The sequence below is a fragment of the Procambarus clarkii genome, chromosome 27 (genome assembly GCF_040958095.1).
Source record: "Procambarus clarkii isolate CNS0578487 chromosome 27, FALCON_Pclarkii_2.0, whole genome shotgun sequence".
Classification (NCBI taxonomy): Eukaryota; Metazoa; Arthropoda; class Malacostraca; order Decapoda; family Cambaridae; genus Procambarus; species Procambarus clarkii.
In genome coordinates this window covers 26,375,035-26,396,684 of record NC_091176.1, presented here as the reverse complement: position 1 = coordinate 26,396,684, position 21,650 = coordinate 26,375,035, and the positions used below count along the sequence as shown (strand labels likewise).

Genomic DNA, 21,650 nt, shown 5'->3' with positions numbered 1-21,650 from the left:
TTTGGCTATATATTTCTATGTTATTGCGTTGCACAACTTGCTTGATCATCAGGGTCGTAACACTAGCCATAATGGTTTTGCCAACATTTAGAGTGCTGACTCTCTCTGACAGTGTAATGGTTTTGCCAACATTTAGAGTGCTGACTCTCTCTGACAGTGTAATGGTTTTGCCAACATTTAGAGTGCTGACTCTCTCTGACAGTTGTGCCCTCTAGTGACCCAACCCTTGACCTCACTTCTCTCTTCACGTAACTTCTCACTTCTCTTCAATGACCTCACTCTGTATCTCACTTCTCTCCAGTGACCTCACATCTCCCTGTATAACTTTGGTGTGGCTTGTGAATTGGTACTTGGTATGCAGTAGTGTGTGCGTGGTATTTGGGAGCGTTGGAGTACGAGGGGACAGGTGGGCGAGCCACAGAGCCACGGAGGTCAGGTGGGCGAGCCACAGAGCCACGGAGGGCAGGTGGGCGAGCCAGAGCCAGGGAGGGCAGGTGGGCGAGCCACAGAGCCAGGGAGGGCAGGTGGGCGAGCCACAGAGCCAGGGAGGGCAGGTGGGCGAGCCACAGAGCCAGGGAGGGCAGGTGGGCGAGCCACAGAGCCAGGGAGGGCAGGTGGGCGAGCCACAGAGCCAGGGAGGGCAGGTGGGCGAGCCACAGAGCCAGGGAGGGCAGGTGGGCGAGCCACAGAGCCAGGGAGGGCAGATGGGCGAGCCACAGAGCCAGGGAGGGCAGATGGGCGAGCCACGGAGCCACGGAGAGCAGGTGGGCGAGCCACAGAGCCAGACAGGGTCATCCACAGAGGTGGGACAAGTGAACAATCACCACCGCAGCCTCTGTCTCCCCTGCTGACACTCTTGGCACCTCACTGAAACCTCCACCACCTGAAAGCGTGTAAAATAAACTCTGCCCCACCAGCACCCACAGGCAAGACACGAGAGAGAGAGAGAGAGAGAGAGAGAGAGAGAGAGAGAGAGAGAGAGAGAGAGAGAGAGAGAGAGAGAGAGAGAGAGAGAGAGAGAGAGAGAGAGACAGACAGAGAGAGAGAGAGAGAGAGAGAGAGAGAGAGAGAGAGAGAGAGAGAGAGAGAGAGAGAGAGAGAGAGAGAGAGACAGAGAGAGACAGAGAGAGACAGAGAGAGAGAGAGCAGTGGAGGGAGGGGAAGGGGAGGATGGTAGATGGTGACTACAGGTGATGGGCGATAGTAAAAATTATGACATTGACAGGGGAGGGGGCTGTTGTGAGAATGGTGATGATACTGTGGTTTGTTGGTTGGTAGCATAATTTTGATCATAGCGGTAGTTTACGATGGTCAGTGGGCCAGGTGGTGATGGTGATGGTGGTGGTGATGGTGATGGTGGTGGTGGTGGTGACGGTGGTGGTGGTGGTGGTGACGGTGGTGGTGGTGGTGGTGGCCAGACAACACATGGAGGTCAGTGATCCAGGTGGTTGATGGTGGAGTTTGCGTGTCAAATATATAATGCTGCTTGTGGGGTTCTTTGCCACTAAGGAAAGTTATCCCAGCTACAGCTGATGGTTACATCCTTAACACGATATCAACAAATCCTTAACACGATATCAACATATCCTTAACACGATATCAACATATCCTTAACACGATATCAACATATCAACAATAAACAAGACGCTGCTCGGCGTTTCTTCTGGTCACCGGAGGGCAAACACGACTCAATCCGCACCTTAAAAATGTCCAGAACAAAGGAATTCTTAACAAATTAAGAGAAATGCCTGAGGCGGAAAGAATGTAATCAGGCGAAAACATGGTACTTCCAAGCAGTGCTAGATGCCAACCATGATTAAAAATGATCGACACTACCAATTCAACAGGAGAACGGGCATTTCAAATTTACATTGATAATATATTAATTAATTTACAGATTCATGTTGCAAGTGCAATATGCCTTGATCACCATGTGATCCCAGTTTTCCGTAGTTTCCAATAAAGATGCAAAATACATGCATTCACCGTTATTGTGCAAATAACGTATGCAAAATACATACCACCGTTATTTACTCGTGTAAATAACGGTGATAACGGTGGTAACGATAAATAAATAAATTCACACACTCCGAATCCAAACAGATTCGGTGTGATATCGACCCTCTTGATCCTTCTCTGTTCCTCCCATGAAGGATGTCATCTCCCACGTGGTACTACTGTGTGTCCGACCTTCTGCTCCCTTCAGCCATTTGTTGGACCAGTCTTTCAGTTTGCTGGTGCTACATAGTCTTCCCGGCTTCGTTGATAATTACTCCTTCAGTGTGTCCAGGTCATCTTGCAGTCTCTTGATGTCCTCCGCTAGAGGAGTCTCGGGATGACAATTACTAACTGATATTACTAATTCTCAGTCATATTGGCCTAGCGCTTTCTCCTGATAATTCTGTGCCAATACATACAGTGTATGTATTGACATACAATACAATTGGCATATGTATAATATATATATATAATTAAATTTGCTTGTTGGCACCAGGGGCGGTCATTGGGGGAGCCGGTCGGCTGAGCGGACAGCACGCTGGACTTGTGATCCTGTGGTCCTGGGTTCGATCCCAGGCGCCGGCGAGAAACAATGGGCAGAGTTTCTTTCACCCTATGCCCCTGTTACCTAGCAGTAAAATCGGTACCTGGGTGTTAGTCAGCTGTCACGAGCTGCTTCCTGGGGGTGGAGGCCTGGTCGAGGACCGGGCCGCGGGGAGACTAAAAAGCCCCGAAATCATCTCAAGATAACCTCAAGAGATAGATCGCATTCTGTTGGCGGCAGTGCTAAAGGATTACAGAGGGCGCAAAAGGTTTTAATCAGACCTCAGTGTATGATGTTGATATTGGTTTTAAAATCTGACCGTGCCTCTCTAAATGACTGTACTTTGATATCGAGTAAGATGCAATGTTCTAGGGCAGGGCTTCTTATCCTGGAGTCCATGGACCCCCAAGATAACTAGGGGTTGCGCAAGATATAGTGATAAATAGGCAAATTCTTATCATAGGTAAATGTATTTTACTTATAATTAGGTCCACACACCCAATAGGTTGGGTGTGTGGACGAGGTTAAGACGCTCCTGGTGTACCACGTGATGTAATATTTAGTAAACACGTCACAGAGACGTCACAGGGTTGCCAGGGTGACAGAGAGAAGACACAGGGTTGCCAGGGGTGACAGAGAGAAGACACAGGGTTGCCAGGGGTGACAGAGAGAAGACACAAGGTTGCCAGGGGTGACAGAGAGAAGACACAAGGTTGCCAGGGGTGACAGAGAGAAGACACAGGGTTGCCAGGGTGACAGAGAGAAGACACAGGGTTGCCAGGGTGACAGAGAGCAGACACAGGGTTGCCAGGGGTGACAGAGAGAAGACACAGGGTTGCCAGGGGTGACAGAGAGAAGACACAAGGTTGCCAGGGGTGACAGAGAGAAGACACAAGGTTGCCAGGGGTGACAGAGAGAAGACACAGGGTTGCCAGGGTGACAGAGAGAAGACACAGGGTTGCCAGGGTGACAGAGAGAAGACACAGGGTTGCCAGGGTGACAGAGAGAAGACACAGGGTTGCCAGGGGTGACAGAGAGAAGACACAGGGTTGCCAGGGGTGACAGAGAGAAGACACAGGGTTGCCAGAGGCGACCGAGGGCACACACCACTGGGGGCAGGCTGAAGATAATGCCTCGTGGGTAAGGCTTCTCTCAACTCTATCATACCCAAGGCTAGTGATTATTAATGGTGAGGGGGTGAGATTAGTGAGGTGATGGTGAGGGGGTGAGATTAGTGAGGTGATGGTGAGGGGGTGAGATCAATGAGGTGATGGTGAGGGGGGGGGGGCAAGATGAGTGAGGGGGAAGATAAAGAGGGAGAGTAACCATAACCAAGACCTCATGTTCATGAGCTCATGTGTATGAGATGTTCATACCTCGCAGTATGAACACATGTGCGACGGTATGACTATGCCTCTGTCTCTTCCTTAAGGTCATGTTCAGGTTTTGTAGTATAAATTTTGTAGAGGCCTCGAAAAACTAAAAACATTCCTAGGCCTAGCATAGCACACATGTGTACAATATTAGGCCTAAGATTGCTTAGATAGTCATGGTTAGGTTCTTTAGTTTCCATTTGTAGTATTCCATAGAGTTAATTTAGTAATACAAAAACGTGAAATTTTTGTGGAAGAACACTTTTTTTTTTGTACGTTTGACTAAACAAGTGTTGCAAAGATGGGAATTGTTATATATATATATATATATATATATATATATATATATATATATATATATATATATATATATATATGTGTGTGTGTGTGTGTGTGTGTGTGTGTGTGTGTATCACGTATATATATGTGTGTATATCTTCAGAAGGGAGACTCCTTCTGAAGATGTATTAATGTACAAAAGTAATTAAGGAAATTCCTGTTTCAATTTTCCTCCGTGGTCTGACACTGTTATATATATATACATATACATATATATATATATATATATATATATATATATATATATATATATATATATATATATATATATATATATATATATATATATATATAAAACACCGTTCAATCATTTCATCGGCCAGAAAAACCTAAATTGAAAAATAGAAGATAATTTCTAGATAAACAACACAGTTGTGTACACGTTCATAACAGTCCATATAAACCATTATGGCCAATGTCAGCCTCGCTGCAATAAGTCCTCATCGCTCTCATAACTGCCAATTTATCCCTTTATATAATGTGCGGGCGCGCACACGCACACAGTCAAGTGACGAAATTGGGCCGCAGATGACAGCAAATGGAATGCATTAGGAAGTGATGTGGTGGAGGCTGACTTCATGCACAGCTTCAAGTGTAGATATGATAGAGCCCAGTAGGCTCAGGAACCTGTACATTAGTTGACAGTTGAGAGGCGGGACCAAAGAGCTAGAGTTCAACCCACGCAAGCACAACTAGGTAAGTACAACTAGGTAAGTACACACAGGAAGCAGCCCGTAACAGCTGTCTAACTCCCAGGTACCTATTTACTGCTAGGTAACAGGGGCATCAGCGTGAAAGAAACTCTGCCCATTTTTTCCGCCATCGCCGGGGATCGTACCCCGGTTCCCAGGATTATGAGTCCTGAGTGCTGTCCACTCAGTCACCAGGCGCCCTCTGTGTGTGTGTGTGTGTGTGTGTGTGTGTGTGTGTGTGTGTGTGTGTGTGTGTGTGTGTGTGTGTGTGTGTATTCGTGTGTATTCGTTCGTGCGTGCATGCGTGCGTGCGGGCGCTGTAGCAGAAAGTGTGGCGTGCGCCAAGCTGTGTCCTCTCCTGCCAGCGCTGAGCGGGATTATATTTACACACAGATTCCTCGTAGAAAATATTGTTAACTTATAATTTCGTGTTAATATCGATGCTAATCTTAAATGACTTTGTCCAGCTTTCATTAACAATTCTGTCAATTCCTGTTATGTTTTTAAAATGTTTTCGAGTATTGAAAATGTTGAAAATATTGAAAAGATTTTGTCAGGTGTTTAGTTAACATCAAGACGAATCACTTAATAGCGTCATCAGATGTTATATGTTATTTCTAAACAATATTTATGATCCTTATATTACAAAAAATAAGTTAACAGCGAGTGAGGTTAACTAACAGTACTCGAATACTTTTAAATTTATTCAATATAGGAAAAGTTAATTTGTATCTGTCCATAGTTATTTAAACCACTGTGTGTGTGTGTGTGTGTGTGTGTGTGTGTGTGTGTGTGTGTGTGTGTGTGTGTGTGTGTGTGTGTGTGTGTGTGTGTGTGTGTGTGTGTGTGGAGTGTCTGTTCAGTTTTCATTGTAAGTTAATGGTGAAATACAGCTTTTGTGAATGATTTATCCACACACATGTGCCACCCACAGGACAACAATCCAAAAGGCCGTCCAATTGTTTATGTATAAACAAAGTATACCCTCCCCCCCCCACCATCCCTTCAATGAAGACCAGTATTATGACAATTCTTTATTATTACTGTACTTTCTCTGATACCCAAATCTCTCCTCAATTTCTAGTCGATCTGTTTCATCATTTACTTTCCCTTACTAATCATTTCGTCCGAGATTGAGAGTGTCGTCCCTCCACTTACGCTACCAACACGTGTAATATTCAGAGTCTTGCGAGTTGGGGTGACATTTGGGATGTGGGGCAGGACGTGGGGCCGGCGATGGCAGGACCGGCTCACGCTGGAAAAGGTCAGGCAGTGCAAGAAAATAGGAACAATGACCTATAAAATCCAGTTTCTCTCTCTCGCCCTTTTCTTATATTATGAATAAATCTCACCTTCCTCTCCTAATTTACTTGTCCTTCAATATATGCGTCTCTAATTTTTGCCTGGCTTCAGTTATTCTCTCTCTCTCACTCCGTTACTCCTCACTTTTCTTTCTCAGTCCCCCCCCCCCTTCATCATCTCTTCTCCCTCCTTCCTCCTCACCTTGCTTCCCAACCTCCCTCCTTGCACCCCCCCCCTTCCCTCACTCCCCCTCCCTGCCTAAATTAATCTGTAACTCACGTAAACAAACCCGACTCAATCATTTCAGACACGGCATCAGGATCCAGGTCAACATACGCGGTAAATCTAAGCTATCTGATGTCTTGTGGGTACACAGTGAGCCCATAGCTAGTGGCGCACAATCGTGTCAAGAGTGTAACCCGGAGTTAGGTTTTGTGTTTAGTGCCACACACCCGCTTCAGAGGTTAGCCTAAGGTGTTTGTCTTGGCAACATACTGATGCGTTGCCCCTTAACACATTTCACGTACCTCAGTGTTAAGGGAGTGCCAGGGCGTGCCACAGAGGATGCTCACGCTGCTAGAGACAGTACCTGTGGAGAGAGAGAGAGAGAGAGGACAGTGAGAGATGAGTCAGTATCCAAGTTACTTAATCAATACACTCCAATACATACAAGCCAATACACCTCAATTACTAAGCTCCAAACTTGGGTTCTTACACTTACACTACTGTATATAGTGTACAGTATAGTGTACACTATACACTATGTTTGAAAGATTGCAGCGCCGCACAAGACTAACTTGGATTACATTGGCTCACAGATCTGACTCAGATCATATTAACTCACAGACATGGCTGTGGGTGAATATGAACGTACGGACGATAGAACGGAAGAACGAAAAATAAAACGGGCTGAATGACAGAACGGCTGGACTGAAGGGCCTACAGCGAGATTGATTGATTGATGAAGATCAAGCCACCCAAGAGGTGGCACGGGTATGAATAGCCCGTAAGTGGTATACAGCGAGAGGATGAGACACTATTACTGTACTACTGGCACCTCAAGCCGCTCAAAAAAAGTCTATACTACATCTGTCAAAAATGTTGGCACTCTGTCAAACTTTAACCCCAAATGGACGACCTCTGCATTTAACATAAAAAAGCTTAATGAATTACGTTCTTAACGACACAGTAATTTTCGTAAAATTAGGAAAAATGACAGCTAAGAATGAGCCATAAATGGCCACAATTTTGCCCTGCAACAAAAATTCCAGTTATAGGTAGAGTTGTCTTTATATGAAGTAATATATTCACAGACCATCGATGGGGCACGTATGCGAGCAGGTAATAACTTGACAATTGTTTACAATCATTTATTGAAGGTGAGATTACATTTAAGGACAATTATGTAGCTGTGTCATTAATCCGTAGTTACGTCTGCTGTTTATACCACCATCAACGATGGCCACAACAATGATGCTAGTTTCTTCTAATGGTATAAATGGCCATCCCAGTAGTGTGAATGTGGGATGTCGGGTATAACCAGGGATGAAGGGTAAGACCAGGGATGGGGGTGGATAGTAAGGGGTGGGGGAATGCATAGCCAAAGAGGAGGTGTATAGTGAGGGTGTATGCGAGGGAAGGTGTCCATCAATGGTCAAATTATGGACGCCAATGGTGAGGTGTGTTACATTATCCCGAACCTCATCACACCCAGTCCTTGAAGCTGACAGTGTGGGGCACACTCTGGCACCCACCTGAATGCCTGCTGCTAGACGAGACAAGAGTACACGTGGTGACGGGTTGGTGGGGTGGGAGGTGGTGACGGGTTGGTGGGGTGGGAGGTGGTGACGGGTTGGTGGGGTGGGAGGTGGTGACGGGTTGGTGGGGTGGGAGGTGGTGACGGGTTGGTGGGGTGGGAGGTGGTAGACGGGGTATGGACGGGGTAGATGCGAGCGGGGAGGGGGGGTGACAGTTATAAGTAGGGTTCTCCTACAGCAGCCGAAGCTCTCAATTATACAATGCTGCTGAGGGGCAGAACTCACGTTATAAGATAAGGGACCTGTAAAGCACAGCATTCGCTGGGGAAATAAAGATAAGCACCATCTGTAGATTTCATCGCTTCGAAGTGGCTCATCCACAACTACAGACTGTTTCTGCCGTAACGCGAAAGTTGCCGAGGGAGATTCTTCGAGTTCGGCTCCCCCTGGTCCTGCCGGTGGTAAACAAGATGATCCAGTCGCCGCTTGTGGAAGCATAGAGACGATATGGGGGAACCTCTTCCCTCGCTCTGACAGCAAGAGCGAGGGATCGGCTTTGTTCTCCACCAACGGGAACCTCGTGTTCACCAGAGGCGCCTCGACGCTGACAGATTTATTGTGATGGGCGTTACAAACACTCCTCCGTCTGCCCGTTAATGTTGGTTCTGTACCGTTTTGGTATATATAGAACTTACTAAGGGGGGTACCCAGTGTTGCCCGGGTCTGTCTCCCATAGATCCATTTATCTATATATCAGTTCGTCTATTCGTCCATCTTTCTATCCGCACAGCTGTCCACCTGTCTTTCTAGCCATCCATCCGTCAATACATCTATCTATCCATCTGTCTATCCGTCCATCTATCGATACATCCATCTAATCATCTATCCATCTATCCATCCATCTCTATTAATCAATCTATCCATCAATCTATCTGGCCATCTATCAATCCATCTACTCATCTACCTATTTATCCATCTACTCATCTATCTATCTGTATCCGTCTATCCATCCATCCATCTCTATTAATCAATCTATCCATCAATCTATCTGGCCATCTATCAGTCCATCTACCTATTTATCCATCTACTCATCTATCTATCCATCTACTTATCTATCCACCTATCCATCTATCCCTCCCTCCCTACTCATCCGTCTCCCACCCTTCGTCCTCCACACTCTCCCGCGCCCCTCCTCCCCCCCCCCCCCACCCAATCAATCGTCCTCCCCCCGCCCCTTTCCCGCCTAGTCCTCCCCTCCTCTCCTGACTCCCACCACCTCCACCTCTTCCCCCACCAGCTCCGCTCCTTTTCCCGTTCATAAAATATAACATTAAGGAGAAATGAAACAACTTTATGTGTTTAAGAAAAAAAAAATCTAATGACGAAAAAGTCTTCGGTCATCTCCACCAATATTTCACACTTAACCAGAATTGAATCCATGAGAATCGGATAAGTAATTAAGAATAATTCTGAAATCGTTTAACTTAAGCCTACCCTGACCATCCTATGTCCGCCCCCATACCTCAGACCATTTTCCTTTACAAATTTGAGTAAGGCCAGCCCGAAGCATCTGGCCTCTGACTATGGACATAGACAGACATTCTCATAGCCTAGATTTGTTCTGTATCGAATAGATAATTATTTAATGTTAAAATACAAATATATATCTATATCTACAAATGTCAGTCTGTCTTTCTTTCCGAGGACGAAGGCCAGACGCTTGGGACTATCCTTGCCCAACTTTGCACCCTGATTCCTATAGGGTACCTGTGTTACATGGACAGGTCCGGGCCCTTGTTTTCCAGTATTATGAAACATAATTCACTGATCTCGGGATAAATAAATGAAATGTTCTTTCTACTAGTCATACATTGGCCATAGCAGCGAGAAGCAACAAAAAGATGCAACTTTTAAAACATGTACACGTTACCACCGTGGAACCACTCCAGTCCCCCTACTCCTTCCTCTTGCCCATTCACACCTCCCTCCCATTGAATGACACGTCATGAAGCTCTCAATGCCAATCATAGTTTCTGTTACATGTGCTAAAGGAGAGTGGGAGAGTGAGAGTGAGAGTGAGAGTGAGAGTGAGAGTGAGAGAGAGAGAGAGACAGAGAGAGACAGAGAGAGAGAGAGAGAGAGAGAGAGAGAGAGAGAGAGAGAGAGAGAGAGAGAGAGAGAGAGAGAGAGAGAGAGAGAGAGAGAGAGAGAGGGAGAGAGGGAGAGAGAGCAATAGTGTTGAGATTCTGGCATGTGCTCACCCTGGCGTTCCTCGCCCCATGGAAAACATATGTTCCACTACCGCTGCCTCGAGGGGCAACTAGATTCCGGCCGCTACATGGAAGGAAGAGGAAGGTGGGGAGTGACCTAGATACACGGGGCGGAGGCAACATTATGGGCCTGGGGATGGCCTGTGGACGGGTATACTGGCAGGTGGAAAACGTGAGTAGGGAGCTGATGGTGGACTTTCAATTTGTACCACGCAAAGGTTTAAAGTAACTAAACATAGTCTACACTGGACTAGCCAGACGCTATCTTTTCTAAGCCGACCCATCCCCAGGTACCCCTGACATATTGCCCGAAACCAGCCAGTTCTCTTGATCTGCCACTACTTTTAACATCCAACCTCTTAATCTAACCAGAACCCAAGCAACCCACCTAACCTATCACTACGATCCATAGAAAAAGTCGATATTTTTTAGGCGTTATTTTTCATACTAGGTTGCATTTTTAACGTTGGTTACCATAAAGTACAAAAAGCGACTGTGAGATGACAGGTTGATCCTAACTAGAACAATTACGAAGCAGGTTGAGAATATTGGGATAGGTACTGCTTTGTTTATATCAGTAGATACGATGGATGGATTGGTTAGAATAGATTTGGCTTGATGAGATTTGACTGTTGTGGTGCATGGTGCACGAGGAAACTGGTTCCTGTGCCTGACCACTTTAGTGTTGCTTGAGGGGACTTGCAAGCAACACTAATCTGCCCTCCGGATCCTTTGGGAAAACAATCTCCCCCAACCTCAAGAGATAAAGTTCCACTGGATGAAAGTTGTAAAGATCACTTTGCCCACTAAGAGCACAGGGCTCGGAATGAAGTGTGTACAACTCGACTCACTTTTGAACTCCAGTATCACTACTATTGAGCGAGGAAAGAGATCAAAGTACATATGCCTAATCTGGCCAAATATTAGAGAACTAGGAAACTCAACAATATAGACTACGTAATTGAGATTAACAATGAACAAATGAATATACATTGAATTACATGACAAAGTGCATGTTGTAACTCTCTCTTAGGGACTTACAACTTCCCAAACAAAAAATAGAGGTCTAGTGAAAGGGAAAGTCTGTGAGCTGCTAACAAGGTAAATGTTGATGAAGACGAGGGCGAGGCAGAGGGCTGTGTGTCGTCCTGGTAGTGAGAACACAGCAGCAGGCAGAGAGAAGGAAGGCAAGAACAAGGGAAGATGGAAGTGGGTAGAAGGAAACTGATAGAAGAAGAGGGGCACAAAGGGGAGAAGAAGGAGAGGAGGCAACAAGGGACGGGGGGATGGCAGGAGAATTAACGGGAGCGGACACAGAGGGAATGAGAAACGACAGAGAGGAAGAGGAGACATCAGAGACGGGGAAGGGAGACAAGGAGAGAACACGAGAAACAAAACACCATTAACAAACACTAAAGCCTCATAACGCAAAAAATACAAAAAAAAAAAAAACGAGCACCGAATTCAAGAGAGAGGACAAGAACCTCAGACAAGACCATCAAGGTGGAAAAAGATCCTCTATAAAACCCAGACCTAAATAAACAGACCTTACAACACTAATTACCAGCGGCCTGCAGAAAACAACACTTAAAACCTGTGGAAAAAAACAGTTCCAAATTAAAGTAAATGTTAAAATAAACACGACATTCAGTATAAGTCGGCCGCAGCGGCACCCTCATTAGGCTGTCTCCGCCCCAGCCCGGCCTCACTCACGGTATTCTGTTACCATCACCGAGGGAGGTGATAATACAGTGCTTGAGGTGGGTGTGTCCAGGTGTCACTGGGGATAACTCGGAGCCACTTGCTGCGGTAGGTGAGAGAGGGGGAGAGGGACAGAGAGAGAGAGAGAGAGAGAGAGAGAGAGAGAGAGAGAGAGAGAGAGAGAGAGAGAGAGAGAGAGAGAGAGAGAGAGAGAGAGAGAAGAGAGAGAAGAGAGAGAAGAGAAGAGAGAGAAGAGAGAGAAGAGAGAGAAGAGAGAGAAGAGAGAGAGAGAGAGAGAGAGAGAGAGAGAGAGAGAGAGAGAGAGAGAGAGAGAGAGAGAGAGAGAGAGAGAGAGAGAGAGAGAGAGAGATTATACAATATTAGTGACTTACTATATGAGAGAACGGTTGATGGATTGCTATACTGTGTTGTATGCGCTCATACCCACACTGCCTCACGGTAAAGCCCTGGGTAAACATACTCCACGTTGCCTTTAACTGAAACCACATGTATTGGATCGCTGGAAGATTCATCAGCCCTTACAAAAACCCTCTAATGAAGCCCTTGTTGCGTATTACTCTCTGACTTCCTCTAACGACCAGCATCTCAATGGTTTTGTTGTTGTCACGGGTGGTTAGCAGAACCATCCTGGTCGAATTACAGCCTCCAATACGCTCGTTCACATGTTCAATATCCCCGTAAAAACATTCAACGTCTATTCAAAGCTCTTGCTCAAAGCTGACTTGGTACAGTTTAAGTGGACAGATTTTGTTTCATCTGTTGGTTGAGTTAGTCCTTGAATACTCATGCTTTCTCTATTTGCTATTGATTTCCCAGTCTTCTTTTTCATGGAGAGTTTGCTAGTTAGAGAGCAACATCCGACAGATTTTTCTCATCTACTTTGATGTGTGTGTGTGTGTGTGTGTGTGTGTGTGTGTGTGTGTGTGAGAGAGAGAGAGAGAGAGAGAGAGAGAGAGAGAGAGAGAGAGAGAGAGAGAGAGAGAGAGAGAGAGAGAGAGAGAGAGAGAGAGAGAGAGAGAGTGCGTGCGTGCGTGGTCGAGCGCGCGTTGTGCTTATGTTTATTGTGTAATCATCTCTTCAATAAAGCAAGTTAACCGAGGTCTTAAACACATTACAAACACGAAGAGACAGAGAAAAAGGGGCAATACCTCAGCAAATGAAGAAATAGATTTTGTTAAAAAAAGGATCAAATACTTTCATTATTAGTTTTACTATTCTGAATATATTTCTAAAGTTTGAACAAAAACTCGACATGTTTAGATTCTCCAATTTGTTATTAAAATTAAGATTCTATATTAGGAATACACAATAACTCATCCTTCTTTGAAACAAAAATTTTAAATAAAGATCAATCTTACAATATATTTTAATGTTTAGCAACCACTATCAGTAAAAACCTACTTCATGTAATACATCCAGGATGTTCAGTACACCCAGTATGTTCAATACTCCCAGGATGGTTCGTACATCCAGGATTTTCAATACACCAATGATGTTCAATACACCCAGGATGTTCAATACACCAATGATGTTCAATACACCCGGAATGTTCAATACACCCGGGATGTTCAATACACCCATGATGTTCAATACACCCGGAATGTTCAATACACCCATGATGTTCAATACACCCGGAATGTTCAATACAATCATGATGTTCAATACACCCGGAATGTTCAATACAATCATGATGTTCAATACACCCGGGATGTTCAATACACCCGGGATGTTCAATACACCCATGATGTTCAATACACCCGGGATGTTCAATACACCCGGGATGTTCAATACACCCATGTTCAATACACCCATGATGTTCAATACACCCGGGATGTTCAATACACCCATGTTCAATACACCCATGATGTTCAATACACCCGGGATGTTCAATACACCCCAGGATGTTCAATACACCCGGGATGTTCAATACACCCGGGATGTTCAATACACCCGGGATGTTCAATACACCCGGGATGTTCAATACACCCAGGAAACAATGTAATGATCAAAATCAACTTGGCAATATCCCAGTTTGTTATCTTCGCAGTACTGCCAGTCTGGATGACCTCAGTGAACGACTTGTTGTACCGGGTGGTCCTGCAGGTCACAAATACCTTGGAATATAAACACTCTGGTTTCTTCCCGTCACTTCATTAATCATACGAGAACTCTGTGTGAGCTGCATCGCAACAAGTTACCAGAAGTGTTCGGGGTCAAGACTTCTCGCTGGACACGTCTGGTGAGATGAAAGATGCAGTCCTTCACGCACTTGCAGCAAATCCCGTGAGAAAGTGTCTCCTTATGTTGAGACAACGACGGAACTCTCGTAGGTACTTTGGACAGTTACTGAAGGGCGTGAGGTTTTAAAACCTCACGTTTTTAAAACCAGCTTTTCAATCAGCTCGTAGTGCTGATATCCCACAAAATCTGGATTTTTGACACAAAATATTGGTTTTTGTGTAACCTAGTGTAACCTCCTTACCTGGAGGTTACACTAGGCTTTAGTAAGGAAATAATCTGATGAAAGCGCATAATATAACTAGGCAACACTAACAAGGGATATGAGGACACACTAAGAGTTGGGATATGAAGATTTAGGTGAAGGAATGGTGCCCAACCCCTTTTGACTATCGTGGATCGAACGTCGACCCTGCAAGATGCGTAGCCATTGTTGTACCGACTAGCAGTCTAGATATATCTTCTCTCCTGGTGTGGCGTCAACGATAAGACTTGTTCCACTTTTAAAGGCACTCTGTAAATTAATTCCTTCTAGCACTTTTCTACTCACTTTTCAATTAAATCACTTTTTCTCTTTCTTTTGAACATTCCTTGACTAGCTTTTGAAGTTTTCTTTGCTCTAATTCTTGAAGATAATATAACAGTAAATGTTATTCAGGTGCTTGTATGTACATTTGGTTATTTCAAACGCAGGTTAGACATACATGGTAAGGAGTTCTGTTAGATTTATATAGGATCCGACTCGTACGACCCAGTAAACCTTCTGCACTTTACTTCATTCTAATGTAAAGGAGCATTTTCTTCGTCTCATTTACAAATTTGCAAAGATTCATTTTCCGCTTCAAATGTCTTCAAGTTGTTTTTGCTTATGGAAGAGTGTTTTTAAAACTACACGTCACGTAGTAGTCCCGCACAGGCATCTAATTTTAAATGAAATTAAAGACACAAATAAAAATACTTGAATCAGCACGAGGTGTACTAATTGCTCTCTCACCCGGCGGCCGCAAGCCGGCACACAAACATGTTTTTGTGTATATTTTCAAACTGGAAGAATAATAACCATCAAAATACTTGTTAAATTTTCCAGACTTTAATGTTTTTCGCCCGTGAATACTTTACTGTGAGTATATACCTTATTATACGTATAAGCGTTACTGAATATGTACATGCGTTAATGTACATATATACGTTACAGTACGAATATATATTATTGTGCTTATACATGTTATTGTTCGATAATACGCTACTGTACGTACATAAGTAATAGTACGTATGACTGTACGTAATAGTCGATATTCACACTGGTGTATGCATACGATATTATACGAATATACGTTATTGTACGTAAATATGTATTGTATGTAAATGTTTAATTGTACGGATATACGTTCTTATACATAGGTTACGTTATCGTGGTGTGCAAATTGGAGAATCTAAACATAGTTGCTATCCACTAGGAAAATGATATTAAAATTACGAACGTTTTCGTGTTTCAACACATGATCAATGAATACAGAGAAGACGTTGTTGCTAGTTGTTGTTTTAGATTCAGCTACTCATAACAAAATTTCCATGTAGCACAGTCTATGGTGAGCCCAGAACATAGAAGACATGGGTTTGGAATTATATGCCCTACTACACCTGTGTAGATAATTAATTCCTACACAGGTGTAATGGGATACATAATTCCAAACCCAGATGGGTATCCATAAACATATATCCACATGTGTATGGATAAAGATCAATGAAAAAAATGAGAGGTAAGGGAGAGAGGTAAGGGAGAGGGGTAAGGGAGAGAGGTTAGGGAGAGGGGTAAGGGAGAGGGGTAAGGGAGAGAGGTAAGGGAGAGGGGTAAGGGAGAGAGGTTAGGGAGAGGGGTAAGGGAGAGAGGTTAGGGAGAGGGGTAAGGGAGAGAGGTTAGGGAGAGGGGTAAGGGAGAGAGGTTAGGGAGAGGGGTAAGGGAGAGAGGTTAGGGAGAGGGGTAAGGGAGAGGTAAGGGAGAGGGGTAAGAGAGAGAGGTAAGGGAAAGGAGAAGAGGGATAGCGGGGTTGCCACACAGACGGACAACACTTAGGATACGGGGGTAAAAGCCTACCCAATTGCATTACTCAATGATCCCAGCGGAGTCCCGAGTGTGGTGTGGCTCGGTGTAGTGTCTGTTGTGGTGTGGCTCGGTGTCTTGGTGTAGTGTCTGGTGTAGCGTAGCCAGGTGTCTGGATGTGGTGTGTAGCGTAACAAGAGGTCTTAATGAAGTAATGGAATGAGGTGTTGATGTGGTGTTAGCCATCCTCCCGCCAACCCCATGGTACCCGGGGAAGGTTGCGGACTCGTCTCTAAACTGGCCACTCACACCTACTTTGCTCCAACCCTATGCCACTCCCCCCCCCCCCCAGACCAGTGTGGGAAAGCTGTTAACACCCCTGACAGCTGAGCCTGAGCCTGGCAGCTGAGTGGACAGCGCTTTGGATTCATAGACTTCCTGGAAAAGACTGAGATTTGGATTGTACAAGAGGAATGTCTTACGAACACAATTCTTTAAATATATCGAATGTATTATTTGGCCGGAATCCTGTATGTATCTGGGCGACCACAGGGTGCCAGTGCTGAGCATAAATATACACCATCCGGCCATCCACCCACCCTAGGTTCTTCTACCACATTTTCCTCATAAGACTATCCATCATCGTCTATTCCCCCCCTCCCCCCCCACACACAATCATGCATTCAAACCTCCATTACCACCACACAATTTTACATCCTAGAATCCCCACAACCTTCCAATCTTGTGTCAGAGTAGTAGACAAATGGAATGCATTATTGTGATGTGGTGGAGGCTGACTCCATACACAGTTTCAAGTGTAGATATGATAGAGCCCAGTAGGCTCAGGAATCTGTACACCAGTTGATTGACAGTTGAGAGGCGGGACCAAAGAGCCAGAGCTCAACCCCCGCAAGCACAAATAGGTAAGTACACACACACGCGCACACACACACACACACACACACACACACACACACACACACACACACACACACACACACACACACACACACACACACACACACACACTCAGGTGGAAACAGGAGGCCAGACACAGGATACCGAATGGGAAATGAAATACTTCATGAAACAGACAGAGAAAGATCTAGGAGTTGATATCACACCAAACCTGTCTCCTGAAGCCCACATAAAAAGAATTACATCTGCGGCATATGCGAAGCTGGCTAACATCAGAACAGCCTTCAGGAACCTGTGTAAGGAATCATTCAGAACCTTGTACACCACATATGTAAGACAGCTGAGTGGACAGCGGCCACATACCTGGAGTATGTGGCCCCCAGCATGGAGCCCGTACCTTGTCAAGCACAAGACGAAGCTGGAAAAGTTCAGAGGTATGCCACTAGGCTAGTCCCATAACTAAGAGGCATGAGTTACGAGGAAAGGCTGCGTGAGATGCACCTCACGACACTGGAAGACAGAAGAGTAAGAGGAGACATGATCACTTCCTACAAAATTCGGAAAATGAATACAGACACAAACATCAGTTCTCAGCTCCAATATCCACCTATCCCTTACAAACCGTTCCATGCTTATATCCTCTGGTTAATGCCCTACTTGGGGTAGGGGGAGTGGAAGCATCAGATTCCCGGAACGCTGTTGTGTTTGACTTTGATGCAACTATTCTGGCCGTAGAAAAGGAGACCCGGGTCTCCTATCCTTGGGTCCCGGAGCCCTCTCCCCTCAGTTTGGGGCGACCTGCTGGGAAGTCAACTAGGGATCTGTAAATCTTATCCAAAGATTAGATTACTATTATGGCCTCGTTCTTAAGGAAGTAGACAAGTACAAATAAATCGATCCTTTCTTTTGCTAGCCGTCTATCACCCGGCTCATCTCCAGTTCCACACTATCCTCCAGAAGAACCGACTACCTTCAACTTCCCCTTGTCCTGCACACTCATCAATCCATGGCATCACCGCACCACTATCATCGAAATCCTCCATTATGCAAATCCTGGAAGGAGGAGCCCCATCTTGGGTGAAATAATGTTTTCCTCATCAGGCCGGAAGCACAGGTCTTCCAGGCTATAATGCGCTGCAGTCGGCTCCTGTGGCCGCGTTCCTGCACCATTATGTTACCCGGTGTTTACATGGCTCTTCTCGCGCTTTAGTTACTCTGTTATTACTGCTTGTGCGCATTTTTGACAGTGGGTTCACCTTTGATAGGCGTGAATGCTGCAAGATAGGGAGAGTGAGGAGTGGAGGAGACAGGCGAGGAAGGTGGGCGGGAACATGTGTGTAGTGGGGAAAATGGTGGGAACTGGTAAAAGGGCGGTCACATGTTGGAGACCATCTGTAACAATAACAAGGTGCTTATGAGCAGGCTAGCACCATCTTGTGTATGTGCCTGGCTTCACCGCCACATTCTGTGTTCTCACACACACGCACATGCACGCATTGTGCAGAATTCTGTATACCCCCCGTGTTATAATCAACCCCTCACAAGAAATGGTGAAACTTTCTGACATTTGGAAAATGGAAAATATGGTACCTATATACACAAAAAGAAGGCAGACGGGCGACGCCACTGTCCTACAGACTGGTATCACTTAACAGGTATTTCCTGTTAAACATTAGAGTTTAACACTGTTCCTCACAAAACAGACGGGTTTATCGGGAAAAGTAATAAAGTGAGTGTAGGTCTACCTTTCAGGAACAACAAGAAGTGTCATAGTGAGAGGAGAACTACCAGACAGAAGAGAGGTAATGAGTGGAATACCTCAAGGGTAGGTACTAGGGCCCATCCTGTTCCTAATATACGTAAACGATCTAACAGAGGAAGTAAGCTCATTCTCATTCATGATTGCTGATGATGCTAAACTAATGAAGCGAGTTAGACCTAAGTAAGTCTGCAATACATTACAAGATGAACTGGACAATCTCCAGAGATAGTCTGACAAATGGCAACTAGAGTTTAACCTTGACAAATGCAAGATTATTAAATGGGAAGTGGACCAACAAGACCTCAAATCTAGCACAGGATGAAGGGAAGGCAACTTCCAATTACTAAAAAATAAGAAAGACTTAGGAGTGAACAAAACTCGAGGTCTAACACCAGAGGTACACACCAGCAGAATAACGAGGGCATGTGCCATACTGGCAAATGTCCGGTTATCCTTAAGGATCTTGGTGAAAGTCCTTCGAGCGCTGTATACATTCTTTGTGAGACCTATTATTACGTATGCTGCCCTAGCATGGCACCCCCTTACCTAAAGGAACACAAAACAAAGCTAGAAAAAGATCCAAAATTATGCAAAAAGGCTTGTTCCTGAACTATGAAGAAAGACTGAGGAGAACTGGACCTTACTACGCTCAAGGAAAGAAGGATTAGATCAGACATGACGATGTACAAGATACAAAGGGGGGGATTGACAAAGAAGAGATAGAAGCAATGTTCAAATTAAGGAGCAGCAAAACGAGTTTTGTTCCGTTGACACAAATGAGTTACATAGATGTCAGAAAGAACTTTTTCAGTCTAAGAGTCGTAAGTGTAACGGACTAGATGAGGAACGTGTCGAAGCCAATTCCATACGCAGCTTTAAATGTAAATATGATAAGAAAAAACAGGTGAAATGAATCACTGCACTGCACTAGTGATGGTCGGAGGACGACGCTTAAGAGCAGGTGATATATTAAGAGCAAGTGCTCGACCCTGCGGTACAACCAGGTGAGTACACGATGAGCACAACCAGGTGAGTACACACACAACTTGTGGAAAGTAAAGCTGCAATTCTTCAGCTTATCTTCAAGGCTCACTCTATTAAGTGTCCCAGAATTACAATCCTCCTTCATGAGGACACAATATTGTGAGTTGAAGTAGGGGTGACCCTGCAAGTTGTGGGTATGAGGCACGGTGTGGGTATGAGGCACGGTGTGGGTATGAGGCACGGTGTGGGTATGAGGCACGGTGTGGGTATGAGGCACGGTGTGGGTATGAGGCACGGTGTGGGCATGAGGCACGGTGTGGGTATGAGGCACGGTGTGGGTATGAGGCACGGTGTGGGTATGAGGCACGGTGTGGGTATGAGGCACGGTGTGGGTATGAGGCACGGTGAAGGCGGGTGAAGAAAGAGAGTAGCAGGGGCCACACATCCCCCGGGAAACCCTCTCACAAAACCGCTGGCAATTGCTGCCCTTTACACCGAAACAAGACTCCAATAATCTGACCATGAGAAAAAATGGGTCGATTTTTAAAGTGAGGAAAAATGGGGTTGAACAGGCAATAATTGGGCATCTCGTTCATCCTGGCAACAAGAAGAAATTGGGTTGAATATGTAATAATTGGGCAACTCGTATATCCTGGATACGAGATTCTACTTAATGGGAGGGATGGGCTCCTTCCTGGTAATGAGAAACTGAATATAGAAACTTTGTCTAAAACTGGAGTATCTTCGAGCGAATGGTAAGACAGCCTTCAATCTATATCAATAAGAGAGAATGTCAGTTTGTTTACCTGTTTGTCTGTCCAAGGTTGGAGGCCAGACGCTAGGGGCTAGCCTCACCAAACTTTGCAGGGTGAATGGTCTGGGGAATGAGACGGACAAGGCTTCTCGGGGTTGATCCTATTGGTCGTATTAAAAAGGGGTAAACCCAAATAGTGGGCCTCACACCCCCCCCCCCCCAAAAACACACACAAAAAAAACGAAAAGAGGCTGGCCGATTCCTTAGATTTCTTAATGCAAAACGGTCGCACGTAACAAGCAGAACAAGCGGCATTACAACTAGCTACCAGTACATTAATTATAAAACATTGGAGGAGGAATAATGTTTTGTGATTCCAAGTCTGCTCTTCAAGCAATCGAAAACTTCTGGAAGATCGACAGCAAGAACCTCATACTACCAATTATAAATGACCTAATTGATGCACAGAGCAAAGGGTCTCGAATCTCCTTTGTATGGATACCATCACACATAAATATAACCCATCATAATGAGACAGACATTGCAGCCAAATCAGCGTGCAACAAAGATGAAGTTGAATTAGATCTAGGTATCCCCATCTCTACTGTCAAAACTATATTGGTCCAAACACTCAGGTCTGATAGGAAAGTAATTACTGACTCCCAACGACCTGAAAGCACTAGTATAAAAAGATATTATTTGTTCAGATCTGAAACCTATATCTATGGGCAGCACAAAACGTGGACCAGACTGTGCGACACAGTGGTTGTCAGGATCAGGTTGGGTTACCGTTACCTGTGGCAGGTGGCTACAGGTGACGGATCTCCCAATACTGAGCACTCTAGGTGCAAATTCTGTGAGCAGGAACTGCGGCATGATCTTCCACACTACATCACCGAATGTCCAGTTATTAGACCTTTCAGACCCGTTGGCATGAGGTCCCTAGAGCTTTGGAA

General features: G+C 45.0%; 1 protein-coding gene across 14 annotated transcripts in view; it reads right to left on the bottom strand.

Annotated features, from left to right (window-relative positions):
* Nucleotides 1–21,650, bottom strand: part of Stacl (Stac-like) — a 723,254-nt gene that overhangs the window by 558,833 nt on the left and 142,771 nt on the right. The window contains exon 2 of one of the 14 annotated variants that reach the window (XM_069332487.1): nucleotides 6,776–6,837. The exons of the other annotated variants lie outside the window; for them this stretch is intronic. The gene's annotated coding sequence lies outside the window, so the exon portion shown is untranslated. The remainder of the gene's footprint in view (nucleotides 1–6,775; nucleotides 6,838–21,650) is intronic. 14 annotated transcript variants of the gene reach the window in all.